The sequence below is a fragment of the Pinus tabuliformis genome, chromosome 2_2 (assembly GCF_031772625.1).
Source record: "Pinus tabuliformis cultivar Carrire ecotype Pingquan chromosome 2_2, CPIR1, whole genome shotgun sequence".
In the NCBI taxonomy this organism is placed as follows: Eukaryota; Viridiplantae; Streptophyta; class Pinopsida; order Pinales; family Pinaceae; genus Pinus; species Pinus tabuliformis.
Window position 1 is genome coordinate 1,284,780,282 of NC_142300.1, and position 14,206 is coordinate 1,284,794,487.

Sequence of the window (14,206 nt, forward strand, 5' to 3'; positions counted from 1 at the left end):
TTGCAGGTACTTGTTGAGCAGATTAAGTTCGAGAAGGAGCGACGGGAGCCATACAAAAGAGACAAAGGGAAAGATAACAAATAGGTCCCTTGTCTTATTTATCTTCTATAGAAAAAGGTTAAGCACTTTAATTCTGTTGTTCTAGGTGTAGCTACCCACCTAGTGAAATTGTGTTTATTTGTAGATGCAAAATTCCACATAACATCGAGGCATGGAAGAAATGTAATTTTTTTCTTTTATGAGTTTTTTTCAAAGCCAAATTCAAGACAGAAAGGAAAGCAAGAGTAACATCTATCTAGAAAATGAAAAATAGAAAGAAAAAGTAGAAATTACATCTATCTAGACACCTCCCCAACAACATCCCCAAAAAGTGATGAGCCTCAATATTGCAGCAAGACTACTGTGACTCCTAGGGCTACCATATTTACTTTATCAACCTGGGGTTTTGTACAAAGTTACAGGTGGAAGTGCTATATGCACAACAAATGCATCATTCCACTCATGTCACTTCTCAACTGGGGCACTTGAATATTAAGGTTCTAGACCATTCCTCTATTGAACTAAAGGGAGTCTGGCTATTGATAGTAGAATGTAAATCTATTTATAGTGCAGAGAAGGTAAATGCTTGTAAAACCAGGAAATGAAAACTGCCAACTTGTAAATGCTATGAAATGACACAAATCACTTGCAGAAAGGAAACTATGCTAATATTGTACTTGATCACCTACTTGTCAGGGTTGCTTGAAAATGGTAGATTAATTTATCATTTCATAAGTCAAACATGCATGCATTAACTATCCATTCACACTTGCAGAATAGATAAAGTTTTAATTACTAAACTTAGGAATAAAAGAGCTAGTGCTTATCTGATCTTGTAGGAAGGAAAGGAGTGAAAGGACTGGTCTAGGTGGCACCTCTGGTCATGGATTCTAGGATGAGGGGTTAACCTACTCCTAATATAGGCTAGAATATCATTGCAGGTCAAACAGGGTCAAAACCGGCTGCTACATGAAACTGCTACAGGATGTCCTGAATTTCTACAGGAAGCTGGATGAGAGGTTTTGGAGGACAATAATGGTGATATGAAGTGTTGTAACGGTGCACGACAATTGTGGAAGGTGTAAGGGAGGTGAGCATCACCCAAGGCCAAGCCCAACACTCCAATAAGGCCATATTTTCCTATGAGAACTTTCTTGCGGTGGCTAGAAAATAGAGGTTAGGAATATGGGCTGGTATGCATTAATAGAAGTTGAAGAAGACCTTAGTGGATTTTGTTGGAGGAGTCCCTTCCTGCAGATCAACAATCCTTGCATTAAAACATGTCTCTCATTTCAATTACAAATAATTGCATATAAACATGGAAAAGATGAGTTGAATTTAGAAAATATGATCTAACTATTGTTAATGACTAGATTTGTGAAATGGGATACCTTCTAAGCTACATCACTCCTAAGAAGCTGGATAACCACTCCAAATATTTTGAGGAAATCATAAACAATTATCTATCTAAGAAAGAAAATTAATTTATGGAATGAACAAAAGACAAACTCTATTTTTGGGATGCAAGAGTGGGATCCCCTAATCATGATCCCATAAGGGAGATGATATAGAGGTCACTGTCACAATATTTTCTGGTATATTCTACTTCACTAGATTGTAATACTAATATACTCTTTAAGTTAATGAAAGCATGGATAAGCAACAAATTAATCAATTTTCCAAGCTAAAAAGAAACATAAATAACTTCAACAGTTAATCAACATTCTAAGATAAGAATAAAGCTACAAAAGCGAGGAGATTTCGCTGCTAGGGTTGGGCCCTAACCCAAGAGCTTCATCCCTCTGAGTAAACTCAGTGCTGGATCAAAATATAATTTCTCATTATCATACAAGTATCAAATACATCATAACAATAACAACCCAATGTGCTTCAACTTAATGGCTTCTTGGCTACAATACAACTTTGAATCCTAATGAGTCCCTTAGCTTGATTATTTATACAAAACTGGAGCTACCAATAGCTCCCTATAAAATAGGGATACTTGGCTCCTTAACTCAAGAATAACTTTTCCTTGACTAGCACTAGCTTTGCTGTCAATGAACTTGACTTGCTTGGCTGCCAGTGACACCGAGCTGATGCGATAGAGGGGAAGAATATTCAACTAATTTGAGGAGTTAAGGAGGGAGACGAATTCTTAGAATCTCTCTTTCTTTCCTACTCTGAGTCCCTGCACTCAAGTCAAAACTGCTCCAATTTCCTGCATTTAACACACATTTGGCCATATGACATAGTAACTCACTTTTACTCTTTTCACTAAGAAAAATATAACAAAATCTATAAATAAATGTGAGAAAAGACAATTTAATAAGTTGGGGAGTGGCATTATGACCTTTATAGTTTACCTATTGACGAGCCTCATCAATAGGATCCTAACATAAGGCATATTTAATCAGGCCTTTTCCTGCTTCTTGTTGGCCTCCTTCCCACAACCTACCTTGGAGCCTATCTTCCAAACAATTAAGGGAAGGTTACATCTAGACTAGGCATATAATTAAAATTAACCAAGATCCTTGCATCATAGCTAGATCCTAGTATTTGCATAAGCATATAGGTTAGCTAATCATATAAGCAACGATTTCCCATTCGATTACTTGGTCATAATTTATAATAAGCAAGAACTCTTGACTCCATAAGGCACTAGTCTCAAATTCTAAATCTAATCAAATCATTAATCTTGCTAAGTTTAACCAAGTAACTAGGTCACTCATCTGTGTCTCCCAAACAAGTTGGTTTCCAATTTGTTTTCCTTCACCTCATTCCATAGGGAATACCCCCATAGTCTGTTGTTGGGAGATAGCTAGAACGGAGTGGGCGGGGATCAGAGTGACAATCCCAGCCATGAGTGGTTGTTGTGGTGCCTATACAATCTAACTAGAAATATGGCTCAAGGATCGAATTTTTCATCCCATCATATCAAGAATTGGATTGTTTCTTAAGAAAGTCTATGGCCTAAGGTGTTGACTGGACGTTTTTGTGACCATGCAACTATCGAAGAAATGATCGCATGGTTGTTAATTTCCAACAGTGGTGCACCTGTGTGGTTCAGTTATTTAACTTGAACCTTAGGAAAGATTTTCATTTTTGGTAATCATGATGCTTTTAGCTAGAAATGTAACCCTTATGTTTGTTGATTATTAACTTTCAGTTTATTCGGTGCGTACAGATGAGTGTATGATTTTGTCATGATAATAGTCCTTACATCCATTTGATGTCCCTGTTGACCTAGAACAAGAGAAATAGAAATAATAACAAAGTAAATGAACATAATGAAAGTGTACCTGATGATGAAGCAGAACTCTGCACTATCCAATCTTTCTATCAAGATAGTCATCTAAATTTTGATCATATGATGCAAGCTTCATCCAGAAGGAACTACTATATTTCTTCTCTAGATATGAGAGTGGCTCCTTCATTCTCATTTACCAAGTCCCTCTTGGATCTAACTCTTCATGCATTCCTCTTTATCTTGATGGCCCTCAAGATGGATCTTCTTTCCTTAATCACACCCTCACTCAAAAATTTAGGGAAAGAAGCATTTGGTTGGCCAATTTATCATGCAAGAAGAATAAACAATAGTTTAAGAAGATAAATAGTTTAAGAAGATAAATCAATTAAACAAGATCAGTGTCACAAATAAATAACACAAGTCTTGAAAGTACTTACCTTGGATTTAAGAGATCTGTGGTTTATATATTTTGACTTAGTTACCGGATATTCCATAGTAAAAACCATTTTTTTGTCAACGTTTCAAATCCCAACTGGGATCCATCATCAGGACTTCTTGAATGCTTGGTAGCAGAAGAGCTAAATTGAGGGATTAAATAGTAATGAGGAGAGTAGATTTTGGGATTTTGGAATGAGATGAATGTCGGCCTTTTTTTTTTCTTTTTTCTTTTTTTAATGAGATAATTAATTGATTTAAATTGATTTATTAATTATTAATGAGATAATTAATTGACTTTAATTTATTGTGTTAATTATTATTATTATTAATAATTAATTAATTTTAATATTATTAATAATTAATTAATTTTGATGTATTAATATTTATTATAAATATTTAGCAGTTGTTATACTAATACTACATATAGTCAATTAATTTTAATATATGTTAGTATATTATTATTAATTATAAAATAGTATGTGAAATAATCATTATTAGTATATATTGGTATTTAATGAATAATAATATTTAGTATATTGTATTAATTTTTAATACATATATAATATATGTTAGTAAAATATTTATTATAAAGAAGTATGAGAAATATTTATTATTAATATATATTGGTATTTTATGAATGGTAATATTAGTGTATTGTATATTAAAATTACTCAAAATCATAATTATTATATTAGAATTAATTAATAATAATAATATTAAAATCAATATTAATAATTAATAATTAATAATTAATCAATAATAAATAATTAATAATAATAATTGATAAATCATGTCAAGACCTAATAATTAAATTAGTAAACATAATAATTGATTCATAATAAATAATTAGTAATAATAATTGATAATTCATGTCAAAAGTTTATTTTTTATAAAACGTTTAACTAATTAATAGATTTATTTTTATATAAATGGTTGAACTAATTAATAGATTTATTAATAGCTCATATAATTATTTATAATAATAGTTAATGATAAGGTAATAGTTATCACAATAGCTATTAATTATAATAGCTATTACCTTATCATTAACTATTATTATAAATAATTATAATGAGCTATTAATAAATCTATTAATTAGTTCAACTATTTATATAAAAATAAATCTATTAATTAGTTAAACTTTTTATAAAAATTAAACTTTTGACATGAATGATCAATTATTATTACTAATTATTTATTATGAATTAATTATTATGTTTACTAATTTAATTATTAGGTCTTGACATGATTTATATTATTATTAATTATTGATTAATTATTAATTATTAATATTGATTTCTAATAATATTATTATTATTAATTAATTCTAATATAATAATTATGATTTTGAGTAATTTTAATATACAATACACTAATATTACCATTCATAAAATACCAATATATATTAATAATAAATATTTCTCATACTTCTTTATAATAAATATTTTACTAACATATATTATATATATATATTAAAAATTAATACGATGCACTAAATATTATTATTCATTAAATACCAATATATACTAATAATGATTATTTCACATACTCTTTTATAATTAATAATAATATACTAACATATATTAAATATTAATTGACTATATGTAGTATTAGTATAACAACCACTAAATATTTATAATAAATATTAATATATCAAAATTAATTAATTATTAATAATATTAAAATTAATTAATTAATCCTAATAATAATAATTAACATAATAAATTAGAATAAATTAATTATCACATTAATAATTAATAGATAAATTAAAATAAATTAATTATCTCATTAATAATTAATAAATTAATTAAAATCAATTAATTATCTCATTAAAAAAAAAAGGCCGACATTCATCTCATTCCAAAATCCCAAAATCTACTCTCCTCATTACTATTTAATCCCTCAATTTAGCTCTTCTGCTATCAAGCACTCAAGAAGCCCTGATGATGGATCCTGGTTGGGATTTGAAACGTTGATGAAAAAATGGTTTTTACTGTGGAATCTTCGGTAACTAAGTTAAAAGTACTTACCTTAATTAGGATTGTAGGAAGTTATTAGCTCCCTCTTGATCTGCATCCTTCTTAGCCATGGGGCACCACTTTCCATTAACCATATGTCAATGTTATCTGCAAAAGAAGAAATGCTTCCTCTAGAGCACCACCTGAATTCTCATTTCCATATCCTTAATCTCCTTCCTGAGCAACCAATCCCAACTATCAATGTATAATATGGCCATTGGATATGCATCATAACATCTCTTATTGGGTATGAGACAAGCCTAACTAGGGTTACTATGAAACTGTCATAGGTGTTGAATATCAATGGCTTCTCATTGATCATGTTGTATCATAAAGGTTTTGAATCACACTAGGGTTCCAATGTTATAGGACCTAGGCATTTCCAATATCTAAGGCCACTCCTAGGGTTTCTCACAAACCCTAGCCTTTATTTGTAATAACAAGGGTGTTAATATAGGTTGTCATTGATGTCAATATAGTAGTGTTTGTGATGGAAAATTCTTTGATACATGATGTTGTTTATATATTCCCATTGATCATAATGTTCATAGTGATGAATGTTTGATATATGATGATATGATGAGATGGAAGATCCAAGTGGATTAAATACATATATACAGACATAATAAAAGCAGTAGACCCAAGGAGGAAATTTATCAGAAGCCATCAAAGAAGAGCTATCAGAAGTCATAGGAGTGAAGAGAAGCCACAGGAGTGACAAGCCAAGACAAAGCAGGTTATCACATATGCCCAAGGGTAAGTGCTATCAGAAGAACAAAGAGGAACATTACGTCGGAGGAGTAGAGCTATCAAAAGAGGAGCCATAACGGAGGAGTTAACAGTAAAGACCACAAAACACATCGAGACTTTATATCGATGCTTTATCGAAAACTTTATTATATGCCACAACAAAAAACCTGTGATTGTGATTTGAGCTGCGGACCCGACCGTTCCAATAGAATAAGCTTTAAAGGAATATCACATCTGTTGCATCAGAAGTTTCATATCGCAAGTATTAAAGGGTTGTCACCGCGTAAAACCATGATTGCGATATTACTACGGACGCGAAACAGGTTCTGGTAACAACCTATACAATAACACATCCAACGCATTGCAAATCTTGAAGCGTTGTTACATTCAAATCCTCTGATTGTGATATGTATTATGGACTCGATGGTTCCATTGCAATATGCCTTAATACAATATCGCATCCATCGCAAATCACAAACCATAAAAGTTTATTATGTATCACCACCCCAAATCAGCGGATTGCGATATGTGTGTGCAGACCCTTTGAACCATTACAATACACCGTTATGTTATATCACGTCCGCCTCGTTGGGAGCCATATCACAAATATTAAGAGTTGACATGGCCAAACCTCTGATTGCGATAAGGGTGTGGACCCCGAACCACCGATTGCAATGACGCTGTGGACCCGACAGATTTATTAACTTTTGTTTGATACTATATCGCATCCGATCCATCCCTAGTAGGGGAATCGCTATGTTATGAGTATGCTTGTAAGAGACCTCCAAAATTTGCGATTGCATGACTTTCACGAATTGCGATTGTGGGATTTTGGAAGACTGCGATTGTGATTGATAACATAACATGTGGGACCTCCATGTGGGCCTTGGATGAATATTGAAAAGGGCCTCACCAATGTATTGTGTAGTAAGAGACCTCCGAAACATTGCGATTGTGATTAGCAGTGACATGGCATGTGGGGATCGCCAAACTTCTATTATAATACAGTTATAACCTCTTTGTTTTCTCCATAAATAAACAGGTTGGACTTCCTCCAATAAACGTGTCTCTCATTCATTGATGAAACTCGTATAAATACAAGTCAAATCATTTCATTAGAGGCATTGATCTCGGTACAAGATACACAGAAGAATCATCAGTTCACAATTCGTGAACTTAAAGAATTAGAGAGAGCCGAAGGTTGAAAACATAACCCGAAGATCTAGCATTGAAAAAGAAAGTCGAAGGTCCAACAAAAGGAAGGAAGCTGAAGGCCGAGGAATTTTTTTGTTTGGATTAATTTCTATAAAGAGATCTTGAAGAAGCAGTTACTCCTGAAGCAGTTACCGGGACAATAAGAATAGAGGGTTGAAAAACAAAGAATTGTTTTGTGCAGACATTGAGGCATAGCGCAACTAATCAAAGATATCCTATTGAAAAGCATCAACAGATCTTGAAGACATTATTGGAAGATCATGATGCCTATTTGAAATCATCATGAGATAACTCTGCAGACTCTATTTGGGCAATATGAAGAGTTGTGAAGACTCCTTCATATGAAGACAGGTTGTCATTGATGTAGCAGTGAAGTTGTAGATTGACAAAATTCAGTGAAGAAGATTTTGGGAGCAGAGAATTACTATCAAACATATTTAGAAAAAATACAGCAGTGGGTTGGAGCCCAGAGGGTTGGTTCCCTGAAGGTTGGAGCCTCGAACAAACAAGGTTGGTGCCTTGACAAAGATAGGGTCGGAGCCCTTGAGGTTGGTGACTCAGAATTGGAAGGATTGGTGTCCTTGGAGTCGATGCTCCTAAATCCAAGATTGGTGCCTTGAAAAGATAGGGTCAAAGCCCTTGGGGTTGGTGCCTTAGAATTGGAAGGATTGGTGTCCTTGGAGTTGGTGCCTTGACAAGATAGGGTCAGAGTCGTAGAGGTTGGAGCCTCACAAAAGACTAAGTTGGTGCTTGGCATCGTGTTGGAGCCCTATATATATTGTACATGATTTATTGTAAAGATGATATTAATAAAACATTTATTTCTATTGTTCATTTTGTTTTCTAAATAAAATTGATTTAACTGGTAAAAGTAACATTTGAAAAGAAATATTGGTTCACCCCCCCCTCTTAGTATTTCCAACAAAGGGTTTCCTTCAAACCTTAGCATTCTTTTAGGTCTCCAACATCTTCATCTCTTTCACTCTACTTGATCAAGAAATCCATCATAGGTGTTTACAAGTGGGTGATCTCAAAAACTTCTCTTTAACACAACTCTGATACCATGTCGATTTTAGGGATAAATAGTTATTTGTTTTAGATAGTTGCATTTTTAAACTTTTTTATTATATTCACCCCATATCATCATAATCAAATATATAGAGAGAAAATTAACATTAACAATGCAACATAATGGTAAGGAACAATAGAAGAAAAGCATACACAATAGAGACAATAGGATTTTTGGAAAGAGATTAGGCCAAAACCCCACAAGGAGAAAAACCAAAATTAATTATTCTTCTTCTTAGATATTCATCGAATGTGCAACTAAGATACAATAAAATAGTACAATTATGACAATCATCAATCACATTAGGCCACCTAGGGCCAACCCCATATCATACAAGATCCTCATGAGATGGTAGCACACAAGACTATCAAGGATAATGGTTGCCTCAAAATCACTGTCACAAGTAGCATATATTTTTGTCTCAAGTAGCATACATGTCACTTCCATAGGAGCACATGTCACTACAATGTGTCAAGGTCATATCACTATCAATTGTCATCACAATCATAAGTATCACTGCCACACATCATTGTCATATCACTACCATATATCACTGTCATATCACTACCATTTTTCATATCATTGAAGATTACCTCATGAATTAGGGCTAGATAACTAACCCACTTGGCTCCCCTTTAGCTCCTTCAAAGGCTAACCCACATGATGACAAATCCATTGTACTAAGGCTCTCCTAGCTTCTCTCTAACATCCCTCTACCATTTTACTCAAGTTGTTATAGAACTGCTCAATATGAACTTACTTTACCTTGCAAAATATCAATTTGAGAATACAATTTCACACCTTTAGGACGACAAGCTCTTATTGAGAAGTGTAGCAAGAAAGGCTCAATTTGACTTAGCCTTAGTCAAATTGAGAAAATTAGAAATTTCCACATCAACAGACAACTTTGAGGCAGTTAACTGAGGTGACAAGGATCTTGTCACTCAGTTAGCTTAGTAAATTCGTTAGTTGGATTAGAGTTCACTTTGCATGTGTTGATTGCTAATTTGTAGCAATCCAGTTAAGTTATTTCTAGTTGTAATAAGTTAAACTAGTTCTAATAGTTAATAGAACTAGTTGGAGGTCAGTTATGCAGTGGGATAGCAGTCTAACTTGGAGATATTCTAGTTAACTGAATAATCAACCAAAAATAGTTCATGCATGCAAGGAATTCAAATTGCTCAGTTGTGGTGGAGATTCCAAGTCAGTGTAACATCAATTGTAGACTAGTCTTGAGTGTACAAATGTTTCATGCAATCAATGATTAATCCTTGGAAATTGTGCAATCATTTTGGAGCAAATTCCTAAAGAATATGGGCTAATTTCCTTAGGAATTGCACAAGGATATAGGACCTTAGTTGGAGGTAGAAATTGACTATGTCTGAGTCAAATATTTTCATTGAACAAAGAGAACAGTTATTCACTTGCAGTTGAGCTCAAAGCAAGCGAGAAATTGTAATTGATTCTCTATTCATATGATTAATGCAAGCAGGCTTAAGGGGTTTTTACCAGTTGGTTTTACCTAGATAAATTTGTGTACTTGTGTATGTGATTGATGCATGTTTGTGAATATTATTCTAAATTGTGAATTAATTTCCGCGGAGTAGTAGAGTAGAATTTTGTCTATTGATTTAGATTAAATTTCTTGAGCGGTTGAAATTCTATCACCATATTTCTACATGATATAAAAGTATGATTCACATTAGAACGAGAATTTTGAATTTTTTCCTCAAGAGGTTCAAATTTTTACCTTCAGTATAGCAGGAATTTTTTAAGATTGGGAAATTGTCGTTCAATGGTATGAGATTAGAGTATGCCTTATAAGGTAGTTCGAATTTCATTGCCTAGAAGGATCAAATGGAGGTAGTGTTTGATGATAATGGATTGTAGAATTATGTTAAGACATACATTCCAAAACCAAGATCAGTTGATGACTAGAACTTAGCCCAATGGAAGAAAGATGTAGCCAAGGTGAGGAGAATAATTCTAGAGGGAGTGAGAGACCACATTGTCTCAAATCTTCATGGAAAAGAAAATCATTTTGCAATGTGGAAGAAACTAACTGATCTATTCGAGAATAGTAGTGACCATAGAACACTAACCCTCAAAGAAAAACTTTGAAACATTAAGATGCAGAAGAATGATACTATTCCACAGTATCTCACCATATTTACACAAGTTTGGGATGAGCTTAAAGGGGTTGGTGTGAATGTTACAAAATATTACCTGGTGAGCCTAGCTCTTCTAGGCATTCCAAAATCTTGTTATAGCTACTAGGACTAGATGAACGAGAGGGAGAAATTACCAAATTGGGAACGATTATGGTCTGATTTGGTACAAGAATAAATCATGAAAAATACCATAAATGGAGTTTCATCCAAGGGAGAGGATGAATAAAATTTTTCATTGGTTGGGAAGGGAAAGAAGGGAAAAGGGAACAAATATCAAACCAAACCATATTCCAGCTGAGGGGGCAAGAAGAAAGACTGTCTAAAATAAAATGCTTCAATTTCCATGAATTCGAGCATTATGCTACAAAGTGTCCACACAAAAAGTCTAGCAAGAAGAACTTAGGATGAACAGTAGGTGAAGCATTGGATTCATAGTTTGAGTTAGAGTTCACCCTGATCACATGCATGTCCAACACTATGATGCAGAGTGTGTGGTACTTGGATTCAGGTGCCTCGTTCCACATGACAGGATGTAGAGAGTTTTTCAATGACTTGGAGGCGAAATATCTTCAGATACATATTGAGCTTGGGGATGACAAAAGGTAACGTTCTACCGGGATTGGTAGAGTAACCTTTAAGAGGGACGTGGGATACCCTCTTTGCCTAAAAGATTTCATGTTTGTACCAGGCCTAAAGAAGAACCTCATGTCTATAGTAGTTTTGGAAGACCGTGGCTATGATGTGATCTTCAATAAAGGAAAATAATTTCTGAGGAACATAGCTACTAGGCATGTGAAGCAGATCAAGGTTCATGTGAAGAACCTGTATAAAATTGATGTGGAAGATTGTGTTGCATTAAGAAGTAAGGTGGAGAAAGTGCAGAGTCACGATGTTAGTGAACTCTAGCACAAGAGATTGGACCATTTGCATCATGGCACCTTAAAAATTATGCAGCAAATAACCCCTGGCCTCCATAAAGGATCACTTGAGCACCAGGATGTCTGCAAGGATTATACCTTAGGGAAGTATGTAAATTCCACATTCCATGATCAAGACAACAAAGCACATGCAACCTTGGAGAGAGTTTGTTAGGGTCCTATAATTTATAGGATCTCAAGGTAATTGCGTGTTATATCTCAGGAATCCTATTTTGTAAATACTTGTCAATATGCCAATTATTTCCAAATAAAAGAAAAAAATAGAATAAAAAATGAAAAGAGGGTATAAAGAAGAAAAATAAAGAGAAAAACAAAAATATTGAAAAAGAAGAAAAATTGAACCCCACCAAAAGAAAGAAAATAAAAAAGAATAATATTGAAAGTGTTGTAAGTCTAAATGCCACTACTCATACATAGTTTTTACTTCATTTCTGTAAAACAAAAGTTGTGTGCAGCTTGTTCAAAATTCCACAATCACTAGTTTTAGTTTAATCATACAGTTTAATCATGATTGAACTCTTTTAAATTTTTGTAAATTAGACAGAGGAATAAAGATTTACCCAACAATTTAATCTAGGTAAATCATTAGTTAGGTAGAAAATGACATTGATCCAACTGTTTAATCTGGGTCAATAGGAGAAATAAGGGATATGTTTGATAGTTTTTCATTCTGCATAAAAGAAAAAAAAATGGGTTTTCCAGTCTAAATGCACCCTAGAGATCAAAATAAAAAATGCTAGTGTAGCTAACGGTAGGTAGAGTAGGTGGTTTACTAAATATCCGCATATACAAATTTTATCCTAAGTTTGAGGATATCATAAAAGGTCGTAATGTGCATGATGATATAAGGTTTTTAAAAATTTTCATTTCATATCCCTTATCCTAAGTTCAAGAGGCAAATGTGTATACTATGGGTAATCTATTTCAAAATGTTTTATTATTAATCCATTATCCTAAGTTCAAAGGAGAAGAATTGCGCGGTGATAAATTACTTTATGTCTTTCATTTCCTCTTATCCTAAGTTTGAAAAGAAATATTAAAGCACAAGATGATAGATCCTCTTCGTCGCTTATGAATAAAGTTCAGCATCTTTGGGTGCCTCAGGATCCGATACCCCACTTCATACATGGACCTCATCTTTTCCTGCTCGGTCCCCCCCCCCCCCTTTTGCATTCTACCTTTACTGTCGGGGGGGGGGGAAGTGGTTTCCCCCACCGGGCCTTACCACTTACGTGGCATGTTGTGGTGATTTCTCACCCTCCCCTATGACTGATACCACTTACCACCCACTAGCCCCTCCGGAAAACACCTTCCTTCATCTTTCCTGTCATGCCCCACCACTTTTCTTCCACCACTCATTGTCTGCCGCCTATCATGATCGTTGGGCCAAATGAATGCATTCCCGAACAAATACCCATTCTTCATTTATTTCATTTTTCCCAGGTAACCATTCAACCTAATAGTCCCGCGCCATTTCCAATGGGAATTTGCCTCAGTGTTTAAATAAATCTGAGCCTGTCATTCTCAACCTTTCACTCCTGATTGTTTCTGCTATTCATAATTTCCCGTAGCGATCTCCATCAAAGCTTCTTCGCCACCAAGATTGTGACATACACTGACATTCCTTTTCCTTTTCGCCTGACAGACTGTTATCATTTATGAGCTCGGTAAGCCTCCTCTGCATATTCATACTATTCAGAAATCTTTTACGGTCATGCCTCCTAAGACTAAGACCCATGAGAATATCATTAATCCTTTAATTCCTCCTTCCATAGATTTAGATCATTCGCCATTAGCAGACATGGATTACAGGATAAGTGAAACTCTGTGTGACTTTTATTTTCTGGAGTTCTATTGATGGTTAGAGGATAAGAACACAAATAAAAATGATGAGATTGGACTCTGTGAGTCAAATCTCCCCCATTATATTTTTCCCTTGACATTCCAAACCCTTGAATTTACTATAAGATGTCAAGAATGCTATGTCCCTGCTCAGAAAGCCATTATTGCCCCTATAGGTGACATTCTTTTCATGATAATAGCCAAATACATTGACCAAATGATGCTAGCCCCTACTATGGAAAATGCTGCCCCTTTCTCCCTATAAGCCATCACCCAACTCTATCAAAAGCTGGACTTTGCCACCAGAGCCAGAATTTTTGAGTTTTTCTTGCCAGAGAATGCCCAATTACCCAAGAAGAATCCTCAATATCCTTCTTCCATTTTCCCTGATCAGGCCAAGCATATTATTTCCATCATTTCTTACATTTTAGGCTATGATTATGATCAGTGGGTAGATGATTCTATCTTAGGATTCCTCT